Source organism: Amphiura filiformis, chromosome 18 (assembly GCF_039555335.1).
Source record: "Amphiura filiformis chromosome 18, Afil_fr2py, whole genome shotgun sequence".
NCBI classification, from domain to species: Eukaryota; Metazoa; Echinodermata; class Ophiuroidea; order Amphilepidida; family Amphiuridae; genus Amphiura; species Amphiura filiformis.
The window spans coordinates 26,404,246-26,424,054 of NC_092645.1; the positions used below are offsets into that span (position 1 = coordinate 26,404,246).

Consider the following 19,809-nt stretch of genomic DNA (forward strand, 5'->3'; position numbering starts at 1 on the left):
AAAATAATAAACCATCAGAGCCTGCAACTGCTGCATAGTGACAGCAACAGGGGAGCTAATGGCCCCATCAAAGATCTTACCCCTCCAGTTCCTCACCCCAATAATAATTTAAAAAAATATCAACATTTTTAATTTCACGGAATTTTGTAGCAAATTCATGATTTTTAACCCCTGAAATTTACTAAGTGCAAATGGTTTTATTATACCGTATTTTGTCAAATAAACGCTCGGGCGTTACATTTTCCCAGGGGGCGTTTATTAGAGATCATTTTAGCACGACAATTCCCGTTAAAATCATTAGGTAAGCTTAAAAGTCACGCTAAAATGACGAACTATGAACTTTTGACACTGACTTTTGGTTCACTTCCGGGTTTCTGATGCAGATTTTTGCCATTTATTGCTGCTATTACCGACCATGTGAGCAACTTGGTAAGCTTACTACACAAGATAGCATGGAAATATTGGAATTTTTGAAACATCTTGGTTGAAAAAAGTGGTGGGGGCGTTTATTTGAGGGGGGGGGCGACTATTTGACGAAATACGGTATTGAAAAAGGATGATGGCACTGTTTAAAGTTATATGATTTGAACAAAAGCAAGGAATTATTTTCCCCCAAATTAAAGATTCTTACAGCGAGTTGGAGAGGAGCGAGACCTAGCAGTGTTTGTGCTCAAATATTGAGAAAGTATAAATGATGTTCAAGAGGAAAAGTTTGGGTTGTATAAAGGAGATCCTAATAAGGCTTGATATAAGGGGTGTCATTTCTGCACTACATGCAGGGCCGGATTTACCATAGGGCCAGATGGGCCCGGGCCCAGGGCCCCCAAATTTGCCCTATACAGTGTGCATCTTCCATTTTATCCAAACACACCATGTTTTGGGCCAAAATAGGGTACAAAAATTGCAAAATTTTGTGTGCTTCGTGCGCCCTGGTCTGTTATATAGCAAAATTCAGCTTCAATTTGGGCTAAAATTGAAATTTTCAAGTAAGATCTAAAACCTTGGCCACTTGAGTGCACATGCCTTCCTCACGGTGCATTTGGCCTCCAAATTTTGGCCTGGCCCAGGGCCCCCCAAAAGGTAAATCTGGCCCTGACTACATGTCAATGACTTAAATTTGTTTTGGTATATTGTCATCCTTAACTCAAGAACTGCAAGACTTCTGGAAATATAAATGTGATTATTGGTTTCTTGAAATGATATTATATGCCCAAATATGCACGCAATGTGCTCAGCCATCACTCGATTTGTGAATTTGGAATAAGACCAAATATCTCAGGTTTGATATAAAAACTTAAATTTTACTGTAATTAAAGCACTTCAAGCTTAGTCTTTCACATGGTATTTTAGTACATCACTGGGCATTACAATCATGCAAAAAATAGAAAAATTGAGGACATTGCTGTGGAGCAAATCACATATTATGGCTTTAAGTGTGCAATTTAATAATGTGCAAAGCATTTAGTTGTCGTCAATCTCAAATCACCTCTGAATCCAAAGTAAAATTAAGCAACAAGCACAAATGGTGAAATAATGAATTTTAAATTAGTTTAAACGTTTGCAACAGTGCCATCCTTTGACAGCAAAATTTGACTATGTTATAACAACACACAAGCCAAATGGTGGCAGGCTATAATGGATAAACATAGGGGGAAAAGATAATTACAATTTATTTTTCAAAGCAGGGAACAACAGAAATGCAGAGGTATGCAACAAGATTGGATGCAGCAATGGGCTATACTATTTGTGGAAGATGTAACCTTGATCTCCCACACAGGGTGTATACATGTATGAATTTCATATGGGGTTACCTGAATGGGTGAATCCATTTGAAATATAACCCCCCCCCCCTGTGTGGGACACAATTATCATGTCTTCTAATGGGGTGTATGGTAGTGGTGTGAGAGGCCTCAGACAAAAGAAGAAGGAGATTACTAAAATAGCTGAAAACAGCGTAAAACAATAATTATGGGCTGAAAATTAAATAAAAATGTGTAAATTTTTGCAATAGAAATAGCTGAAATCAGCTAAAAGCTGAACTCTCACACCCCTGGTATGAATTTCAACTGAAATAGCCCATGCTTTAAATTGATAGAGAATCACAAAAATTAATTTAAAGCAATATTAAAATATTTCTTGAGGAGGACGCCCTCAATGTTTAAAAACAGTCAGACTTTTGCACGATTTTAATGTGCTTACTGACATCCCTGCAAAAATCAAGGCTTAATGTGCAGTATTTTTGAATAAAACAGAGTTTAAGGTTTCATTTAAGGTTAGCAACTCTTTTAAACTGTTGCAATTTGGTAGTTCACAGCATCTTGCAAATGGTAGTGAGCTTTGGCAAAAATTGCATTATTTCATAGCGAGTGTGTAGAAGAATTCAAATATCACAGATATACTCTTGTAGGTCCTGTGGTTCTTGAGTTATGTTGTAAAAAGGGCTGAAACAACAACACATAAATCGAAAATCTTATGCAAAACATTAATGAAGGCTTACTTGAAAAGGGTGTGATTTCAGACTTGATTTGAAAATACTTGTTTAGGGTGTGGAAAACATGACAAAATACTTGTTTAGGGTATTCTGAGATCGAAGGATAATTACTTGTTTAGGGTCCATTTTGAAAGTCCATACATGAGCATGGTGTCCACCTTGTAATGGCAGTGGCCCCCCCCCCGGGGTTTTTCAATAATATATTGATTTTGATAATTAAAATCGGTCCGTTCATACTACGTTGCAACTGCTTTGCGGTGCGGTGCTTCGCTGCACTGCATTCTACTGCAAAATACTGCATTGCGGTATCGTAATAAAGTTAAATACATTTAAACTTGGAAATGCGGCGAGTTGTGGCAAAAAGTAATCGATATATCGGCAACGCATCGCACCGCAAAGCAATTGCGGATTAGTATGAACGGACCTTTAAAGTTCGTTCATACTTCACTGCATCTGCGATGCGTTACCGATATATCGATCATATTCTGCCGCAACATCATCGCAACGCACTGCATATCCTGTTAAAATGTATTTAACTTTATGCGATATCGCAATGCTGTAGTTTGGGAAAAGACTGAAATACGGGCATCACAACTCACCGCATCGCAGTGTGGTTGAAGCCTGAACCAACCCTTAATTCATACAATCAAAATATTAATCAAATGGGTTACAAGATGTCCATAAGACCGTATGTACATGGCATGTGGGATGGTGGGGGGCTTCACCCTGGCCCCATGCCATTGATGCAATCAGCTATGGCAGGAAATGTGAGGTCATTTTAAGATTGATGGCATATGTAGAATATTATCTTCATGATTGGCCTTCTTTCATTCCTTCCTTCCTTTCTTTCTTAATTCATTCATTCATTCAATTTACACATGGAAAGAAATTTTTGTTTCATATCAGAAATAAGTGGCAGGTGAAAGTTTAGCAATGAACTCACCGTTTGAATGTCAATTGACGCTGTTGCTTCGTCCATGATCAGAATGCGTGATTTACGCAAGAACGCCCTCGCTAAACAGAAAAGTTGTCTTTGGCCCATACTGAAATTTTCACCTCCTTCCGTCACCATGAAATCTGTCAAAGTGACAAATGTCGTACCATATTAAAGTTCAAATGTAAGTTCATACATGCTGGTGATAAAAACAATTTCTAAAAGTTTAAACTGACTTTCAGCACAAAAAATTCAACTAACCTTGAAGAAGAAGTCCTATGCTGTTGTGTTGGACTTGCCCTTTTTATTGTTGATCAATGGCGACTTTTGGTGGCCATCCAAATCAAGAAAAAATTGCCAGAACTAAATCGTGATCAAGGACTGGAGTTGCTATCCTAGCTCGAATTTGACCAAGAGTCGCCAATGGTCAACTAAAGGACAAGTCCAACAACATCATGGGACTTGTGATGAAGATGTACAAGACTTGTGATGAAGACAGTACAAGACAGGCCAATGATTTTCACATATCGGCTACAAGAACTAAACTAGCTGAGAACACAATCAGCACTCAAGGAGGCAAAATCTCACACTCATACAGCTCACACCCACCTACATCTCCACACACACCTTACATACACACACACCCAAACTATCAGCCCTCCACACACACCCCACCCCCATAGAGACACTAAAAATTAATTTAATAAAACAGTAATTAATAAACAACTTAACAAAATATTGCACATAAATTGGACCAGCCAAATTATAAGGGACAGATTGGATACATCAAGATAAAAATGCTGTCATAAAATCACAGTTAAACACACCAGCTGAATATGAAATTGACGAGAGGCACTGTACTAATTTAATAAATGAGTGAGATATGGTATTCAGCTGTTCCCATATCTTTTTGTTTTAGTTCTGGGGACCTGATACTTATTGCACTGTCTAAGGGTCATATTGTGGGTCTTCATATTTTGTGGAAACCATTCTGAGTACCTATCAGATTTGACACAATTTTGAGCAAACTGTGTACAGAGATGTAATCTTCTATCATTCGAAGTTTGAAGTTCCAACTGATCAAGGGAATATGTGTGTAGGATGAGTAATTAGCACCAAGGATAATGCGGCAAGCCCTCTTTGGATGCGCTCAAATTGATGTGCTTGGTCTTTGGTGATACTACCATGCCAGACAGGGGCTGCATATTCACATGTGGGCGAACATAACCAATATAAACAGATACTAGGTCACCAGTTGGAACACAAAAGCGTTTGAAACGTGAGAGCATAATACAACCTTTGACTGCTTTTTGATACCATAATGCTAACCTGAGACTGGCAGCCAATATTGGACTGGACACACCATAAATCGCTGCATTTTGTTAGAGTGATTCTCAGTGTAATTCTGCCATTTTCAGTGTGAATTTCAATGTCAAAATTCCATAGTAAGCTTACCTAATCCTTCTGGTAGTGCCTGCACTACATCTTTCAGCTGTGCAATTTCCAATGCTTGCCACAATTCATTATCTAACCTATGGCATAGTGGGTCCAGATTTTGCCTAGAACAGAACATGTCAGAAAGCTATATTAAAATTCATTTTACATTATATTATGAATTGGCTTGATTCCTCAGGCTGGTGCACAGCGTCATCATCCCTATATCTTCGTGTAAAAAATTGCTGTGATAGTACGATGAATCCTCTCGTTTTTCAACAGCTTCGCATGGCGATTTTGTTCGAGATAGGCCGAGCGACTCAGGCTAAGCATACCATTTTACACACGATATGAGATTCCACAGAGCCTGCCACACAGTTTCTATTCTATGTTTTAACGATTTGCGCATGATCAGTATCCCATATGATATTTCTATTACAAGAAAATTTGATTTGTTGTCAGGTAAATCCCAGGTTTTATTTTTAATACACTAACTGGGAATTAAATACACTAATTAGCGGGGACCGGTATTTTGCTGTGGATATATTTTACTGCATTTTATAAGTAACGATTTTGATCTTCAAAATAAAAATTGTGATATATTCAACTGTTTGAGAATTCTAATTCTATAAAGGAACACATGTATTAGAAAATTAAATCACAAGTCATACAATACACACATGCCACTTTCTTTATCTGCGTCAATAATAGAATATCGATTTCAATCGAATTGAATACATCGCTCCATTTTGAGTTTGTAGTTCACCACTGAGCGATCCAGCGATCGATTGCTAGCCAATCAGATGGAACTACTTTTCTTTCGTTCGGTGAAATACCATTCGCCTGTCGCTCACCAACGGAGTATTAAGTTTATATTTATATATAGGGTGTCGACACTGTGTGGTGTGGCTCAGACGAGTCCACCTTCTCCACAATAATCTTCCTTGAACCTGATGTTCAACATATGACCTGTGGCGTAGGGACAGTGAAGTCATTCTGGCAGGCTTGCAACTGGCCCGGCCCCCGCACTGTGTATCAGTGGGTACTCATACTCAAACTTTCAATGGGAAAAAACTTTTTTTTGTGTGTGATTTTGTGAATTTATTGCCCTTCAATAATGCCCCATGAAAACTACCTGCCGATTGGTCAAAATGAAGTTTTCATTATCAATTGGCCCAATCAGCAACATTGTTAGAATAATTTCACCACACACAAAAATTGGGGTGAATTATTTGCAAAGCTCCATTCTGATTGGTGATTAAAGTGAAAATATCATGTAATTGACCAATCAGAGGCAATGTTAGATCGGCAGGTAGTGCTTAGGGGTTAAAACACAAGACTTGATATTTTAATGGTACCTTTTATGACAGAAACGGTTACCACAAGTACCAAAACTGATGGGTAAGGTTTGTGCATTCTTGTTCCCAAAAATAAGAATTTTGAGCAATATTATGAGTATGATGACTAATTAAATATGCCCATTCATTGGGCTATTCCATTTGAATTCCACACTACCCCTGTGGAAGATTTTGGAAATATCTTCCACAGGGGGAGTATGAATTTCAAATGGAATTAGCACATTATGCATATTTGAATTTCATACACCCTCTGAGATAGATATAACCTGAATCGTCCACAGAGGGAAGATAAGTTTCAAATGGAGCTGCCTAACATGTTCATTCCATTTGAAATTCATACTCCCCTGTAAAACATATTTCCAAAATCTTCCACAGGGGTAGTGTGAATTTTGAATGGAATAGCCAGTTTTACTTCATTCATAGATAACAAACACAAATTTCCAATGAGCATGAGTGCCCAGTAACACACAGGTGTGCTCAAGGATAGCTAAAGATATGGATTTGATGAATCTGTAATCATCTGTAATGTTTTACTTTGAAAAAAGTTCAGTGAATCCGGAATCCAGAATACCAAATAGAGAAAATAATGAGATGCCGCTTGCTGAACATCAATGGGCTATTCCATTTAAAATCCACACTACCCCTGTGGAAGATTTAGCTTAAGTCTTCCACAGAGGGAGTATGAGTTTTGAATAGAATAGACAATTGGGTAACTTCCATTTGAAATACTCACTCCAGTTGTGGAAGATATAGGTAAAGTCATAATACAAGGGGAGTATGGGTTTCAAAATGATTAACCCTGACCAATTACATTACATGGGTGTGGGTGCTTACCTTATTGACCCTGTAAACAGCATTGGATCTTGTGGTATAATGGATAACTTCTGTCTCAATGTTGCAAGCGGCACACTGGCTGCGTCAACATTGTATGTGGGACCAGGTAGGGGTGTGTGCAGGGTGTAGGAGGTGTGTGGGTGAGCGTGCTTACCTTATTGACCCTGTAAACAGCATTGGATCCTGTGGTATAATAGATAACTTCTGTCTCAATGTTGCAAGCGGCACACTGGCTATGTCAACATTGTCGATGACAATATGACCTGTATGATGAAAATTCACAGAAAAAAAGTGTAACAACGCTGCATTTTTTTTCGGAGTGGCCAAAAAATATGTCACATCAAAACTCAAAGGAGAGTCCAAAAAGCTGTTCATACAGGGTGAGTCAAAAAAAGTGCAATAGAGAAAAGAATCCATTTTTATTTAAGAACCGATTTGAACCTTTTAGGTTTAAAAACATTTTATAAATGATATATCCATTAGTGACCTTTTGTGAAAAAAACAAGGAATTAGCATTTACCGTTTTGTTTTTATGACCCATTTTATAGCGATGCCCAATTTTAATGTTTGTCCAAGAAACGTCTAAAATTTGAATATCAGCCCACTCTGTGTGAGGTTGATTTGGAACAACTGTCATTTTCTTAACCTCATTGGCATTGAAATAAAATGGAGCACCCAAATTATTATTGTCCTTGGTCTTGTTTAAGGAATAGAAACATTATATGTTGTTATTTTCATTTTACCTTTACTTTAAAGATGTTTATTCTCTATCAAAAACATACACATTTGAAGGCGGATTTTTCAAATGTTGAAATGAAATCTTGCATAAATTGAAGTGGAGTGAATTATAAAAACATCCAGTAGTTGGACATATTAGGATTAAAAAAACTGGAGTTGGAGTCGAGTGAGGTATGAAAGACTTATAAGTAATGTTAGAAAGTTTGTTTTTGAACAGAAAAAGAAATTGAAATAACGCAAAAATCAACCTTATCAAGGTAAAGTCAGTTTCAGAGCTGGCGCCTTTATCGTGCATTGTGTGCTCTCATTCAAAATACATGGTACCTCGTGGACAAATAATGAAATTGGGTATCGTAGCAAAAGGACTCATAAAAATTAAACAGTATATGTGACTGACTTCATTTTTTCACAACAGGTGACTATTGAGTGTGGCATTTATAGAAACTTTCAATAATTGGAAAGTTCAACGTGGTTCTTACACAAATGTCCATTCTTTGCTCTATTGCACTTTTTTTGACTCACCCTGTATATTTGAGCAGAAAATTGCACAGAGAACCAAAAATCACAATGAAAACCAAAATGCAGTGTTTGTTGCATCAGAACTGAACATCACACAAGTTGTCATATATCTTGACCTTTTAAGGGGGAATGAACATGGACTCAATTTTTTATGAGATCACAAGGAGCTTAGCATATTCTTGTAACTTCCCTTGCTCATCTGTGTAACATACATCGTCAACCAGGAAGAACCCCAGGGGCTAGTAATATATACTGGAAGTGAGAGAGCACGGCGGTCATTTACTGGTCATACCAAATTTAATATGCTTGTTACTTGTTATTCTTCGATAACCATAATGAACATGATTTCTAATTGCGTGTTTGTCTGTACAGCAAAAGTTGAGTTTGAATTCCAGTCCAGTTTGAATTTGATCAAATTTGATCAAGTTGATTTCAAAACACAACAACACAAATAAAGTCATGTTCAAATCCGACTAAAGTCATCTTATCTTATAAACAGGGGTCCAAGAATACCTATTTTCTCAAATTTGCTTGGTATAGATACCCTATTTACATTACCATACATTGTAAAGTGCATTGATCTTGAAGACCCTTTTTATATCAATATCCAGTAGCTCCCATCTTGGGTAAGGATTTCAACTGGAATGGCCCATGCATTCTGTCTCCTTACCTTCAAACATCTTGATAATCCTAAATAATGACAGGGTCAAAGACGATTTACCACTGCCTGTTCTACCGCATATCCCAACCTGTAGAGAGAGAAAAAGTTATATAATCAATGGAAAATATTGGGCTATTCCATTTAAAATCCTCACCACCCCTGTGGAAGATTTAGCTAACATCATCCACAGAGGGAGTATGAGTTTTGAATAGAATAGACAATTGGGTAACTTCCATTTGAAATAATCACTACAGTTGTGGAAGATATAGGTAAAGCCATAATACAGGGGGAGTTTGGGTTTCAAAATGATTAACCCTGACCAATTACATTTGAAATTCATACTCCCCCCATGGAACATATTTCAAAAATCTTCCACAGGTGGAGTGTGGATTTCAACTGGAATAGCCTAATTACCACAAAACAAAAACATATAGGGGCAGGGACTTAGCTAGAAATTGAGGGTTGCCCGTCATTTGAATAAAATTGCCTGTCCTAATTTGACCTTTAAAATATTTACCAGACATCTATAGCCCATTGGGGTTCAAAGAGTTCAAATATGTGCTGATATGGCCTTGTTCTATAAATTGGGTCTACTAAAAAGGTCAATTAGCTTCTCAAAACATACAATTTATAATATAGCATCTGTCAAAGGCATTAATTTTGCCCGTCCCAGGAGCAAACTGGCCGTCTAAAATGACGGCCAGACGGGTGGCTAGCTAAGACCCTGTTTAGGGGATATTGTTGCACACTGCAGTAAGGAGTTAGCCAGAGACCCGTCCACCCGTCTTTTGGATGGGTATCTCAAGAGTAGACAGGTGCAAAAATCCTCAACCTATCTTTTGGACGAGCACTCTGGGCCTGAAAAATGCATAATATGTTTGGTAAAAAACCTCAATGAGATCAATATTCTACAAAAAGTTAAATTTTTGTAAAATCAATAACTTACAGCCCTAAATGTCTATAAAAAAAAGACATTTTTTTAATAATACAATACATGTAAAATTGTTGAAAAAATTATGAAAAAAATTTATATAAACTCAAACCAAAAAGTATCGAAACGATTATAGATGGTCAGATATATCGGGAACTGAAATATACAGCAAAAACTTATTTAATGTATATAAACCGCAGCTTTCTCCTCCGCATTTTGATACCTCTTTTGTTGCTCTACGATATCATTTGGTCGAATTATGGGCGCTTGAGTGGCTTCAAGTCGGATTTTGAAAGTTGCACTAAGCTCCTATTCAAGCCAAATGCGTTCGTCGTGTACACACGCACACAAAATCAAGAAAAAGGACACCGATGTGCTCTGTTTACTTAACCATGAACTTTACTTTATTTTACTCCTTCAACTTCCAGCTTCAATACTTGCTACCCTTTACTTATCTCTGACTTATCTCATGAACTCTTTCTGCTGACATCTCAATACTTGATGTGCCCACCATCACTGTCTATCACTGCCTGGATTCGTCGTCGCATGCTCTGAACAACGCATTTCGCTTGAATAGGAGCAAAGTGCAACTTTCAAAATCCGACTTGAAGCCACTCAAGCGTCCATAACTCGGCCAAATGATATCGTAGAGCAACAAAAGAGGTATCAAAATGCGCAGGAGAAAGCTGCGCTTTATATACATTAAATACGTTTTTGCTATATATTTCAGTTCCCGATATATCTGACCATCTATAATCGTTTCGATACTTTCTGGGTTGAGTTTACATGCATTTGTTTGCATTTTTGGAATTCAAGTAAAGATTAAGGTCATGTTGTGTGAAAGATTAAGGCCATGTCATCCATATAGGGGTGTACGGATTTCAACTTGAATATATAGCCCATTTCCACTCCACCACAAGTGGTGGTTTGCAATGTGCTATTTTGGTCAAGAAAACTTTTAAAATACCTTTTCCCCTGCTTTGATAAAAACCGACACCCGCTTCAGTACTGGGTCTAATTCTTCCGCATATCTTGCAGTGATGCCCTCTATACTGATTTCTCCATTTTGTGGCCATGACCTTGGAGGCATCATACCTGTGAACATTGGAATAAAAAACATAAGATTGAATTACGAGTTGCGCCAAATCACACTCCAAGTACAAAATGCAATATTGCAAGTTGGACAATGGCGGCCATCTTAATGCAAGGGAAAACTTAATCAGAGAATGAATGTGAATTGCATTTAGAGGGTCAAAAATGCCTGTTTTCTAGAAATGGGTTGTTAACATTGTTCGTTTTATGCAAATCCAAGAAAAATGAAAATGTTAAACTCACATTTTTAGTGATGTTTCACTACTACACTAGTGGTTTCTTCAGACTGGTTTGTTCAAAGATTAGAAAAGGGTTGTTTTTGAACTTCAAGTTGGTGTGTTTACACCGTAGAAGTGACATTGTTAATCGGATTAACTACCATAGCAATGGATGAATACAATTTTGACTATATCGCCCTGCACTACAACGTTCACGCGGTACCGATGCATTGAGCCAAGATGTCAAAGAAATGCTAATCACTCGCACCTGTCAGATTAGTATCATTGAAAAGAGCGGTATTGTATTCAATCTATGATCGCAGGCATACACAGGTGATGAGTGCAACCTGCCTGTAGTGCAGCGTGATACATTCAAAAATTGTATTCATCCATTGCTATGGTAATATTAATCTGATTATGATGTCACTACTACAGCGTATAGGGGTCAATTTAGTGTACCTACTGTGTTTTGTCAAGTTTGCATTTTCTGATTTGCATCAAAACCATCACCCAAACATTATAAATATTAGAAATAAAAAACACACCATTTAAATATGAGGGGTGCATGTATTTCATCAAAAACCTGCAAAGGTGGTATCTTTCAGATAAAATCTTGCTTATGGGTTCCTTCCTGATACAATCCTGTTTAGGGGGTAAAATTTGCAATGAAACTACACTAAATTTCTGTTTAGGGGTGTTTTTTGCTGAAAAGGGTAAATCCCACTGTGGGCAAATCCTGTTTAGGTATGTTATGAAAATCTCTGGTCACACATATTTGTAGTGTACAGGTGAAACTTGAGTGGCCCCTCTGGAATAATTACTTCAGAAACAAAATGATTACTCCTCATAGACACGTTTTAAAATATCCCCAAAACTTGCATTGTGAATAATTCAATACCAATATCATGCAGGTTGTGTATAGGAAGTATGAATGTTTTGAATCAGTAGTACACTCTTAGAAAAAAGGGTTCTTGGCTGCCCTCTGTATGCAGAACCCTCAAGAGAAAAGGGTCCTTGCAAATTTAAAGAACCAAAAATGGTTCTTTCTAACCTTTCCAGAACCGTTTTCAGTTCAATGTACAACCACTTAAGGTTCCACATACAGGACAGCTAAAATAAAACTGAAAAACATATTAGGTTCTACTTAGAACCATTTTTTTCTAAGAGTGTATCTACAGGTAACTACAGACAGCAGAAGAATAAGGACACCAGTCCCATGATGATGAGAAGGGACTTCATTTATTGTTAGATTTAGTAATGCACCCATTTTTGGTAAAAAATATATTTTGCAACATACCCTTTTTGATATGAAAATTAAACTTTGAGATAATAAAGTAATTGTGTTAATCAGAAATTGCCAATAGACAATGTAGTTGTGTAGTTTGGTGCGCTATAGGTTATCAGTTGGATGGTTGTAAGATTGGGAGCTTTCTCATTACTCCTCATCCCACTCATTGTGGCCCTAAATGTGCAAACACCACAGTGGGTGCATGTCACCCAGTGGTTCGGAAAGTCACATGAAATGTTGGTCCTGTGTGTACCAGACGAGCAATATCTGGACATGTAAAAGTTGCAGGCCTTATCATAACGGTGATCAGCCCTGGTCTGTTGTCTGTCACACTCAGCATTGAAGTCCAATTGTCTGCCTTTAGGACGTGGCAGCAAATCGACCCGTGGTACGCTTTGAGGGATGCAAGTATCCAGAAAGTGTGGATAAATGCCAGTTTTATTATCTTAATACTAATCATAGAGAGTTTGTCCGTCTGTCTGTGCGCTATCGCGTGCAGCTATTGCATCCTCGAAGAGGGCGTACGCGCGGAGCTATCGCGTGCTCACAGAGCGCGTACGCGGAGTATCAATGGGCGTGTGCGAGGAGTACCGATGTGTGCAGTGCGGTGAGGGGTGCAGTGAGTGCCGATGAGATGCACCGATGTATTAGGCCCTATTGCATTCATAATTCACATTTCTCCCGATTTATTTCATTACTTTAGTAACGGCCTACATTTTCGGGGTCCTCCAACCCGAGAACCGCGAAATCTAGTTATCATTATTATTGGCCTTACCTTCATAATCTTCATTCTCAATACTTGTATAGTGTTTGACTCTTTCTACTGCATTCATCATGATCTCCAAATCCGATGCAGAACGCACTAAAAAGTTGAGGTAGCCAGCAATCTACAAGAAACAAGATTTGGGGGAAAATAGGTTAAAACTAAAACTTCTCACAGAATATTATGGAAATTTTACAGTCTTGACCAAAAATGATGAAATAATATAACTATCAGGAAGGGTTTCGGTCCATTTTAGGCAAAAAACAAGGATAAAGGGGCATTTCATAATCCACAGCCTCATCCCCCCATTTTTTTTTTAAGTTGAGATTTTTATACCACTGGAAACCTCTGGCAACATAATGTACAAAAAAGTTCTTGCAGAATTAGCAAAATTACCTTCATATTTGTAAATTACATTCTGGTTAACAGATAAAAATTACAACACAGTGGCCTATAGAGCAGTGTAATACACAAAATCATGCGTAACTCACAAACGCAAAATCGGAATCATCCAACATTTTGGAAATAAGCTTTTTTCATGGATATATATCTGCTAAAAAAGGTCCTAAAAAAGGATGCTTAGATCACAAAAGTGAAAGAACCCCCATGCACTGGCAATTTCAGTATTTTGACCGTTTAATATGGAATTCTATGCAGAATTAATGACTGTTAGCTTTATGACCTGGTGACTCGCATAAAAATTTAGTGTTAAGTGACTGGAAAAATGTTTTGTTGTGTTGTATTTGAAGGCTTGCACCATCTTTGAGATCAAAAATGATAAAAATGGTCTTAAATTCTATGCTTGTAACAGTATTTTAAACAATGAATAGTTTGTCATATCTAGGTGTTTCGTTACCAAGATAACATGATCAAAAATGTCAAGGTTAACAGGATTCAATGGGCTTTCACCATTTTTGCCTGTTACCAAGAAAATAATTTAAAAAAAATTTCATAGGCTGAACAGTGCATATTGCAAAGTCAATTAATTACGCTTTTAATGTCATTTTGAGGTACACCTGATAAAGCCTCATATTATGTTACATGTAACACCAATTTCAAAACTGAGATTGTAATCGACCCTGCTATAATGATAACATATCCAGGTCATAAATCTCCTGTCTATTTTGTTCAACATCGTTGTCCATTAAAGTATAATTGGTTACAAGTTGTGAGGTTGTGATTACAGTTTAGTGTGTTATGTTTCAGTCCTTGACATGATGAACCAACCTGTCAGATAGGGCCAAACAATTTGTGCCAAAAAAATTGTGCAAAAACAACAGCAAAATATAAATAAACATTATACCGTAAACGTTCGCCTAATGGCGCTATGGGCTCCCTTGACATAACTGGAATTTTAGACACAAACTAAAGTGCCCTCCCATAAAAATCCCATCACCAAATAAGGGCATGCACCCTCAATTCTTGTTGGGATTTTTAGAGGAGGGAGCTCTCTATTTGTACATGAAATTTACCCCCAAGGGAAAGGAGCCCAGGTGCGACATTAGGCGAACGTTTATGGTATACATGTAGCCAAATTCTTGCGATTCATAATACGATGCACTGCCAGCCCAATTGTCAGTCCGATTTTTGACATCCAGGGTTGACATAGTCGTTCTAGCCACAATTGGAATTTCACGCGAGTGTGATAATAATGATGTTGAAAACAGCTCCATGAAGGATTTTGTGCAATCAATAGATTGAAAATGGATCATCTACATACTATAATTGTCAATTCGCTGTTATAGTGCACGTTATATGACCGTTGCTAGGTCAACTGGATCACACTTTCTTTGTTACGAACCACTGAACTAAATGATCACAACACAAAGCCTATGGCAAATCAAAATTCGGAACAGGTGTATGAGCCCAAGCTTGAAGCACTAACCAATAAATACTAACATGCACTATGACAGCAAATTGCTATTTAATGTGCTTTCATACATGTGTAACATCATTATATATTGCCATTTAAACACACAATTGATGTAATATTCCTGTTTTATTCATATTACGCAGGCTATGGAGGTTAACTTTTTCCTATGATACACTGCATATTTTGGCCTCTCTCCAGCAACCGCTAGAGGAGCATCACATTGTGAATCGACCGACTTCAGACTTGGTTTACATTATACCTAGTATCAAGGCTGACCTTTCATTTTTCATGAGCAAAATGGCAGAAAGTAAAATTTAGTAGTGAATTATGTGCTTCACTATATACTAAATCTTACTTTCTGCCATTTTGCTCAAGAAAAATTACAGAGACATATCAAAATGGGTGGGGAAAGTAAATTAGCGAAAACGGTTGGTGCCTGGTAACAAGCAGACATATCACATTGAGAAAGGTTTATCAATTTATGTATTCTCATTACTATAAACTTTTTAGCACAGTTCCTGATGTTAGAATTAAAGGAATACAATCATTTTATAAAGCTGAGACTAGTATATCAGGTATACTAGTCCAGGCCTTTCCGTTTGAGGGGAGCGATCACTCTCGCTCTCCATTGCTCGCCTAACTCAATTTCTAGCGAGCAATTTTCCACTCGCCATAGATACTAAATATCGCTTGCAGCAAATCACCTAAAATTAAACTACATTTCAAGTTTTGCTAAGTTTCTGCACTTTCCATGTATTCAATTTATCATTAATTATATAACTTCACCTGAACCTTGAAAATGAAAGAGAGGGTGTCGATATAGTGCGTATGTGTGTCCTATTAGTATGAATTATCTTTTGGACCTAGAGAGTGATATGACCACTACATACTAGAGAGTGATTCAGCTCTGTGATTTGACCACTTGCCCAGCATCATGCTAGCGAGTGATTCTAGTAAAATCTAGACGGCAAGACCTGCTAGTCTCTGATTTAAATGGGGTTAACCTGATTGGTTTAGGATATGGATTTTGTTCAAACATCCATACTACAATGTCGAATAGTGTCCCTTTTATGCATCCGTAAAAAAACCCAGAACACATTCAGTGTAAATATGATAAATTGGCATAATAACAAGTGTGCACATTGCATTGCATTGTAGTCCCAAAGTAAATTAACATATGCAGTATTAAACCTCGTTTTATTGTTTCTTTCGAGGATATATAGTGATTCTATATATAGTAGCTAAGAATGGGCTATTCCAGTTGAAATCCACACTACCTCTGTGGAAGATTTTGGAAATATCTTCCACAGAGGGAGTATGTTTTTCAACTGTAATTGGTCAGGATTGATCAGTTTGAAACCCATTCTTTCTCTGTATTATGGCTTTACCTACATGTATATCTTCCACAACTGGAGTGAGTATTTTAAATGGAAGTTATCCAATTGTCTATTCTATTTGAAACTCATACTCCCTCTGTGGAAGACAGACTTAAGCTAAATCTTCCACAGGGGTAGTGTGGATTTTAAATGGAATAGCCCAATATGGGTTCACATGAGACTAACAAGGGGATGGAGGTTTGAAAAACAAATGAAAAAATTGGTCTTTTGAAAATGCTAAAAGAAAATGGCTACCAAAATACCATTATATTATATTTTAAAGTTCTAGAAGAGTCTGCTAATGGGAAATATTGACTGAAGTTAGTTCCTTTGAGGGTGCTGTACAGGGTTCAGACCAGAAAAAGAGTCTTTATAAAAAAATAGGAAGAAGATTTGGCCCCTAACCACTGGGGGTCCAGGGGCCTGCTAAGGCCCTTGGTGGGATCCAGGGGGAGGCTACGGAAGGTCGACGAGGAAGGGGATGTCCACCAACATCTTGGACTAGCTGATGATGTGAAGCTGGTTTCTAATCAAGGAATGCAAGGTGCAATGCACTTAATTGGCATCAGATCGAGTGAGATGGCGTACTCTTGTGAAGAGCTACAGAGTGCCACCTGTCAGAGAGAGAGAACGTCAGGGTAAAATATATAAACTTACACTTAAGCCCAGTGAAAGAGCGAGTCCAACAAAACTTGATGGTGTATCCCCTATTAATGCGGATCCTCCTGCTAACAACACTATGGTTGCACCTACTAAATCCTACAGAGTAAAAAATACACACAATATTATCAATTACATGTACCATATTTGTTCCGCGCAACTATAAGCATCTACCCAGTGACTTAACAGCACACAAACTGTGATATTATTAACTGCCCATGCAAATATGGATCACGGTTTAAAACACATATATGGCACACTGATGAAGATGGATGAATATTTTAGGCCATTATTTACAATGCAATTATTTAAACAAGATGTAAAAAAATAAGCGCCCACCCAAAATTACTTTGTTAAGTGCCCTGGGCGGTTTATGGGATGAACACGGTACTTGCTTTGAATAAATCATCAAAAGTATGGGCTATTACAGTTGAAAACTACACCCCTTTGTGGAAGATTTTGGAATTCCAACAAGGTTCAATACTTTTATTCCAGATCCATCTATAAAAAGTGAGGGCGAGATGGCCGAGCGGTCAAACTGTTGCTCTGTTGGCTGGGAGAATACAATCGGCGAGGGTTTGAGCCTTGGGCTTGCCTTAAGTGAGAATTCTCTTCCTCTCCCAAAATGTTCCTATAAGGTCGGGAATCCTACAATTGTGTTCAGTTACTTTACAGAATAAAATTGTACCCCCATACACTGCTTAGCACTTGCAGATATATGTATAGTGCTTACAGATATATGTAGTATGTGTGCGAGGTCTCATGGTTAGGAAGTCACATAAAGCCATTGGTCCTGTGTACAGGAAGTGTCAAACCCTGTGCATGTTAAGTGTCAGAGCTGTTCGAAAAGAGAAGGGGGACCCGGTTCTGATATCTGCAATCAATCCTATTGGTTCCAGGATCATGCATTATGTAAACTGTGGAACTTCAGCCCGTGCGACAATACTCAAAATTTGATGGATGCCCATATATGTGACACGATCTGGTCCATGGGGGCCAAAGGCGGCAAATTCGAAACGGAGATAAAGGTAAAAATATGGAGTAAAAAACAATAAAATACTTCAGAAAATAGACATAAAAAATTTCATAACTTTAGAACCAGGCATGCTAGACCTTTGGTGTTTTCAGTAAATGATAGCCTATTGTATATATAATGTAATAATTACAGTAACTCAATTTTCAAAAGTGCCTCCTTTGGCCCCCATGGACCAGATCGTGTCACATTTAGGAAGAAAGGTTTGGGTGATTCTGGGATTCCAAATAAATTTATCAAATCTGGATTACTTTGTGCATTATTCAACTGGATTACCAGGTGGATTGAAGGTGAAAATAAGATGGCGGTGAAATCTTCCTGTACAGGGGGTGTGTGGATTTTAAATGGAATACACCAATGGGCTATTCCATTTAAAATCCACACCAGAAGATTTTAGAAATATCTTCAACAGGGGGAGTATGAATTTTAAATGGAATGAACATGTTGGGCAGCTCCATTTGCACTTACAACAGTACAAAAACACTCAAAATATCATTACACATGATTTCCTTCCATTATACTGAATACAAAATCAATACAATTTACTGCAACTTTCAAATCTTGGGTTACATTGATTTAAATGTATGCTGTGACATCAATATTTAGTCAACTGCTACAAATGTGGTGTCAAAATGTGCAGAAACAAATTCTGCTTCCAACACATTTTACAGATTTGTAATACAATCGCCCGTTTTTGAATAATGGTCATTATTTAAGGGGGGTTGGTTACTTTTTTTGAGATGTTTAGTTAAAGACCCTTGACCCGATCAACAGCCTCATCCCCCGCCCCATTTTTTCTTCATCAAAATTGAGATTTTCGTATCAGAAAAAAGCTCAGTTTTCTTATTACCCCAGTGAAATTTAACACCAAGAAATTTTTTGTTTAAATGGTGTGAACACAAACACAGTGATTTATGGTAACCACACCGGAAGTTTATATACATGTACTATCCTATGGGCCATTGTTATATACGGTTTTGTTTCTCATATTAAAACCACTGCAGCAATACAACTCAAAATTTGGACACATTGATTTAATGGTAGGTCTCAATCTAAAGTTAGAAAACAGAACATGAACAATCTGACCAGGCCTCCTTAAGTGGGTCATCTCCATGCACTAATCCGACGAGCCAACTGATGGTCAGAACATTCCGCCATTACTGGGGGCGATCCGCACCAAACTGGTGTTGTAACCGTTTAATCTTATGTTATATTGCATTGTTAACTTTCAGCATCCTTTTGTCACACGGGTGATGGAACACAGTTTAAAATTCCCGCAAAGCCTGCATCATTTCACATTTCAGGTGGGATGGCCCACTTCAACGGCTACCACTGAGGTGTAGGAATGTGTGGAATCAAGTAGGGTATGGTTCAGTATAAAAAAAGCTTATAAAAAAGCTTATAAAAAAGCTTCATCCATGCAAACAACTTACCAATCTAACTCCCAGCCAAGCCATTAATATCCTGAGATATAGGAATGGTATTATATTGGTATCGAGACGCTCAAGAAACGTCTTGAAAAATCTCTTCTGCTCCCTGCAAAATAAAACAAGATAACCGATTGGTTTTTCTTTAAGTCCGTTTGGACACTGTAAGTATGTGCAGC

General features: G+C 37.7%; 1 long non-coding RNA gene and 1 pseudogene across 1 annotated transcript in view; one reads left to right on the forward strand and one right to left on the reverse strand.

Annotated features, from left to right (window-relative positions):
• LOC140140056 (ATP-binding cassette sub-family C member 9-like) overlaps positions 1–19,809 on the reverse strand; it is a 138,323-nt pseudogene that overhangs the window by 6,792 nt on the left and 111,722 nt on the right.
• The window catches only part of LOC140140060 (uncharacterized), a 197,827-nt gene continuing 184,003 nt past the window's right edge, over positions 5,986–19,809 (forward strand). Inside the window, exon 1 of the long non-coding RNA XR_011857206.1 lies at positions 5,986–6,171. This is a non-coding gene — a long non-coding RNA (uncharacterized lncRNA). The remainder of the gene's footprint in view (positions 6,172–19,809) is intronic.